Here is a 6919-nt window from a genome sequence, read left to right on the forward strand (position 1 = left end):
AAAGAAACATAGTCAAATCTACCCATCACATTAACAACATGTAAAATCGATCTATTTACATGTCAAACTAATTAGTCTTTTCAAGTCTATTTGGAATTGAGAACTATAAACGTGAATCGGATCGGATTGTGTTTTAAAACTTGAATCGAACTCAACAACAAACTACAGTCAACTCAACCACAAACTAAAATTAAAACCATAAACGTGGATCGAATTGTGTTTTCAAACAATGCAATCTCTATCTACTACATGCAAAACCACAAAACGAACAAAATAAAGAAAAAAAATAAAGGGGATTTCCAAACCCTAACCTTCGATTTTTGGGAACCGAGATGAAGCAAGAGCAAAAGAAGAACAATGTGAATCTAATCGTGACGACGATTTCAAAGGAAAGACGAAGAGATGTGACGAGGAAGGAAGGAAGGACGGAGGGATGTGGCGACGTTGGAGATAACAGAGGAAAGATGAAGAGATGTGACGATGAAAGAAGGAGGACGCGGAGAGATGGGACGACGATTTTAACCTCTCCGACAAACTTAGATGGACAGCTCGAGAAGGTGGTGATGACGAACGAAATCGCATCTTCTTCAATTGAGAAAGGAGTCGGAGACGACGACACGGTTTTATTTTTTTTTAAAAGCTTTTACTCCTTTTACTTTCTATTTCATTAAAATAAAATTAGATTTTTATGGTAACTACATATTAAATAAAATGACAAAATAGGGTATTCACTATTGTTTATTCTATAGGGACAAAGATTTATGATTTAATTCTAAGGGGACAAATCAATAGTTGTTTTGTTCCTTATCGGCAATTTTCTCTTCTTTTTAACAATGTGTCACTAAAGTAAAATACTGTAACATGATTTACCCTCAAAATCGACATTTAATATGCATTTAAACTGGAAGATGAACGCCATATCTGCGTTTTAATAAATTCTAAAGTAAAATATTGTAACATTATCGCCAAATCTGCATTTTAATAAATTCTGAAAAAGGCCGAGTTATGGCAATCAAGAATAGTGGAAGAATAGGGATAGAGAATAATAGCAGGGGTGGACGAAGATGATTGTAATGTTCTTATTTTTCAATTCATGTTTCTTGTCCGATACTTTGCTTATTTCTTTCTGTTTTGAGCACTGAATCGATATCAATGGTGAAACTGAATTAGCAACTTCAAAGAGTTATTTAACCTCATGTTCATGGCACATGTACAATTATGTGGTATGCAGATTTCTACTCACCATAAATACAGTTCTGGAATGATCTTTGTTGATTCTAGAAGTATTCGTCATGGTGATATTGCTGCGTTCTGGCCTAGTTTAGAAAGTAGATATGCACATAGAGAGGGGGAGCTTATGTTATCAAATCTTAAAAAGAATCATGTCTGTGGTGATGCTTGTGGATATTTTTCCTGTATTTTGCAGCATATATGAGAGTAAGGGACAACTTTTTGATTAGATATGGTATTCATTGATCTGTTCAGAGCGTCATGTAATTCAAGAGTAGCAGATTCCACCTATAGATTTCTTGTATTTTGCAGCATATATGGGATATATAGCTTCCTGTATTTTTCTCAATAGCTTTTTCACTATGCAATGTTCTTATGCATCGTGTTATATGAGTCTTGTGAACTACTATGGCTGCTGTGAATAACTTGAAACTTCTTGCTGAGACGAAAATGGTGTTCTTGTGTTGGTTACACTGGTAAGAGATTAGGTTGCAGTGATTCTAGCTGACTTACAATTTGCTCAACGAATTAGAAACTTGCTGCTGTAACAAGTACAAAATCATAGAAAAACAAACATCACTTATTTGCAGAAGACAATAATAGCATCAAGTTTCTCTACTGATCAGCATTTTCTCTAGCTGCATCACAAACATCAGGCTTTCCTGCTCGCTTTTTTGAATGACCTCCAATGTAGCACCACCGATTGACCTCTAGAGTATGGCTTCTTGGTAGAGCTGGAAATTTTAATCATTGCTCGCAGGCTCCGCTCCGTTTGACCCGCCGTGGGGCGGGTGTGGGTCGAACAATTTGAAAATTTTGAATCGCGGGTGTGGGTCGAGATTATTTTAAGCAGGGTGGATGTGGGTCAGTCGAATTTAAGTCGCGGATAACTGCCAATCCACAAATTAAAAAAAAAAAGAATTTTCTTTAGAAAAAAAATATTTTTTCATAAAAATATATAAAATATCATAAATATTTATAAAAGGAGATTACAAGTAAGTTTAGAGTTGTTTATAGAATATCATAAATATTTATAAAAATATGAGATTGTTTAGAGTTGAATAACACTGGATTTATATAAGTTATACAACTTATTAATTGAATAAAAGGAGATTACAAGTAAGTTTGAATGACTGTGCGCAAATCCTAAATTCAATAACACTTGATTTGAAAAGAGTTCTTAAAATCATACATTGAATGATATGAGATTTTAATAAAATTCTAAAATCTCTTACAATTCTTATTCCAATAGATGTTGGGGGTGTATTGAATTTTTTAGAAATATTGTACCAAAACACCTATAGATTTCATTTTTTATTTTTTAATTTTTACTAAAATCACTCAAATAACTTCAAAACTCACCTAAATTCTACCAGAATTAAAACACTCCAAAATCTCCTAAAATCCTTGATTCAATACACCCCCAACATCTACGGAGGTGGTATTCTATGGAAGCTCTTTTTAACGGAAAATAAATGTCAAGTCTCTTAAAATCTCAATCATAATTTTTTTTAAAGATATTGTTTAGAGTTGAATAACAGTGGATTTATATAAGTTTTACAACTTATTAATTGAATAAAAGGAGATCCCCCTATATATTAAAAGAGAAGTCACTTTAGTGAGGTCTAGTGACGTGTCGCTCATAGGTGAAATTTCAAAAAAAATTATTATAATTTGATTGGTCGATTTTTTTTAAATTTTTATTTATTTATATTAGATCTAAAAATTTAAGATAAGTCTAAAAACATTTAACATCACTTATCATATAATCTAAAGAATATTACAAATAACAATTTATGGCAACTAATTCTCGAAATTATAGAAAGATTAATAATTTTTATTTATTACTTTTAATAGTTATAATAGTTTTATACTCTACCTGATGAATTGTATTCGAATATAATTATATAAAAACTATTTTAAATATTACAAAATCCAAACATGTTTATTAATATGATTTTTAAATTATTTATCGTTGTTCACAGAATAAATTTATCAGAATTTAAAAATTATATATATAATGTAATAAATTATTTAAAAATATATAAATCCTACCATATATCGATTGAGAAGTCACATAGGTGATTTTTTATTACGTGTTGATCATAAATGAACTCTTCAAATTGTTATAATTTGACTGACCGATGATTTTTAATTTTATTTATTATAATTATATCTAAAAGGAAAGGATAATTCAATTAACACTTTTCAAATAATCTACATAATATTAGAGATAATTATTTATGGTAACTAATTGTTGAAATATGAAAGAGTAATAATGCGATCAATTTTTTATATATTTATAAACTACATAAAATAATAAACAAAAATGTTTACTTGAATTGATATAATGATTTTATTTTCATATAGAAAGAATTGTATTTGTATATAAAGTATCATAATAACTATTAATGTCTAATAATTCAGTGCATGATTTATAAATCATTTATAAAATTATAAATACATTTATAAAATTATTTATATTGGCTTATCAGATGTTTTAAATTATTATAAGAGGTTCTAAGTCATTTATAGAAGCTTATACATTAATTTATAAAATGTATTTTGAAAATTTATCCTCCTATTACAATATTTTGAATTTTTTTATTTTTAATGGTAAAATTCTTCAACTATGTTTACTTAGTGTAGAAACCCCTAAACTAAAGATTTACTTGTAGTAATGGTAATTATGACCTATTAGAGTTTAATTTATTAAATAAAGTTAGTTTATGGGGTTTTTTGTTAAATACTCAGTTTGTGATTTTTACCCAAAACAAACTTAGTTGAGCGGTTTTAATGTTAAAATTTCTTATTCATTTCTTATTATCTATTATTTAAATCCTTATAGTGGGATTTAACTAACAAAAAGAGACGACTATGTTTATCCAGGAACTGATCATCCCTTTCGAAAAAGGTAATTCTTTTTTTTATAAAGTTAAATCACTTATCAAGAATATAATATAAGATGTGTATGCTAATCAAGTGCAATTTATTTATTGTACGTGATCCTCTTCGGTACGTCTTAGAGCTAAAGGTAATCTCAAAGCTTTTATCAAGAATATAATATAAGATGTGTATGCTAATCAAGTGCAATTTATTTATTGTACGTGATCCTCTTCGGTACGTCTTAGAGCTAAAGGTAATTTCAAAGCTTTTTAAAAACTTTGAAACTCATTGACGTTATATAATTTGTTATATTTTGGGATTGTTTACATCTTTAAATATTTTTGTTAGAATTACATATTTTCTGACTCAAGGCTTAGAGAAGGAAACCGTAAATCATCTATGCTGTTACAATGAAACGAATGATAATAAATCTTAGGTAATTCAAATCTTTCTTTTATATTTCATGGCTGATTTTTTTATTGGGGTTATACATGAAATATCTGTTTTTTCTCAATTATATTTTTCTGATGTTTTAAGATTAGTGTTAAATGTGATCGTTTGAAGCATAATGCATTCTCAGAACACACCTCAGTGATAAACACTTCTATGTAAATTGTGTCAATTATGTTAGTGATTTTGCATCTGAGTATTGTGACTGATGTTCCAAGAGAGAAAGCGTATCATCTCAAACCGTCCTTTTAAACCTTTTGAACTCTAACATTTTGAACTAACAGAATAATCATGCTTAACCTATAAGCAGTTCAAAGAGTTATGTATCTAAAGGATACATTTTATCAGATATAAATGATACGTTTTATTAGATAGTACCAAGCAGTTTTTTTAAACTCAAACAATGTCATGTTCTGAGTTGTACACATTGTATTGATCTTTTTTTTTCTTGCGGTGTGTATTCAGATAGCAGTAGTGAAGTGCAGATATGAAGTAATATCAACCAAAATTAAGAAAAGCCTTTTAAAAGTCGAGATAATCACATGGGCCTCTTTTGAACATGGCAAACAACCAGCAATTTTGCCAGACCCGAATTTCTTAAACATGTTTTCTACTTTCTTTTTTCTTTTTATTTAGTTTCACCTGATATGAGAAGTTTGAATCACAAACTCTTGACATTTTAAAATTTATATTATTTGTTTGTGTAATGGTGCAGAGGTTTCAATGAGATCGGCTTATCGTTCTTCCAATAAAGTAAAGGACTATGACAAGCTTGAAGCTGAAGTGAAGAAGAATAGAAGGATGATAAGCTTGAAGGAGACGCTGCTTTGAACAAGTTCTTCCGTGAGATATATTTGAATTATGATGAGGAAATGAGGAGTGCTAAAGCAAATCATTTGTGAGTATCTATCTATCTATCTATATTCCTATTTAGTCTTTTTTCTCTCATGGAGATTACAATGTTTTGGCATTTTGATTGACTCTTTTGCAGTTTTGCACAATCAACAAGTAGAATCTAATGGGACAGTGCTTTCAATAGACTGGAAAGATGTTGGTGCTAAAAAAATCGAGAGCACTCTTAATGATGATCTGACGCTCAAGACATGAGAAATATGATATTATATGATGTGTGGGTTTTACCTTAATCAAGACAGAACTTGAAGCCTTAGTCTTAAGGTCTGGTTTATCTACTTTATGGATTTAAGGTACTTTGTATTTTTCATAACTCATATTGTTTATATGAAACACTGAAATTTTTAATCTAAACGTTCTAATGTATTTTTTGTTCATATGAACATAGTATAAATATTAATATGTAACATCGAATCTTTCATATTAACCACATACATGTAATATAAGTATTTTATAGTTATAAATACGTAATTATCAATTTAATATTAATGTTAATGCCCGCACATGCGTACGGACAGTCCACTTAGTTACAAGTAAATTTGAATGACTGTGCGCAAATCTTAAATTCAATAACATCTGATTTGAAAAGAACTCTTAAAATCATACATTGAATGATATGAGATTTTAATAAAATTCTAAAATCTCTTACAATTCTTATTCCAATACACCTCTTCCCCCTCCCTCCAAAAAAAAAAAAAAATAGCACGGTAAAAAAAATTGTTTACTTCTGTAAAAAAAAAGATGCTTTTTTTGTATAAATGTTAAATGAAAAAAAAAGTTGTTTATTAGAATCATATCTATACTTTTTTGGTGTAAATGTTAAATGAAAAAAACTTGTTTACTAGAATCATATCATCGACTTTACAAAGAAAAAAGAACAGACTCTAGTCATTTCATGTTATTATCATTACACTACAAAAAAGTTGCTATTCATAGCACATTGTTATAGCATGTTTCACTGAACTGCTGTCATTGATGAGTGAATTTTTTTTTTAGTATAGGTTAGCATTATATAAATGCTATGATAGAGTTTTGCTAAGCGGGAAGCTAAAATTAGCTTTTCCACGAAACACTTAGTAAAAATTAGCTAATATTTTATGTTTTCCCTCTCTCTAATCGGGGTTCCCTTTCTTCTCTCTCATTTTCCCCCTTTCTCGACAAAACTCTAAGAGAAATCAATCTGGATTCTCCATCTCCTTCTCTCTCGTTCTCTCTCTATTTCCATCTCCGCCTCGATTCTCCATCTCCGGTTCTCCATCTCCGCCTCGATTCTCCATCTCCGCCTCGATTCTCCATCTCTGATTCTCCATCTCCGCCTCGAATCTCCATCACTCTCCTTCATCGCCGCTTCTCCCAGCTCCGATTCAACTCCTGTTCTACATCTCTTAGGTATAGGAAGTCACAATTTCGACATCTCTGTCGGTGTTAAGCTGAAATCGAA

General features: G+C 30.0%; 1 pseudogene; it reads left to right on the plus strand.

The window, feature by feature from the left end:
• Window positions 1-332: 332 nt before the first annotated feature.
• On the plus strand, window positions 333-6919 carry LOC106361228 (annotated as a pseudogene).

Source organism: Brassica napus, chromosome A7 (genome assembly GCF_020379485.1).
Source record: "Brassica napus cultivar Da-Ae chromosome A7, Da-Ae, whole genome shotgun sequence".
NCBI classification, from domain to species: Eukaryota; Viridiplantae; Streptophyta; class Magnoliopsida; order Brassicales; family Brassicaceae; genus Brassica; species Brassica napus.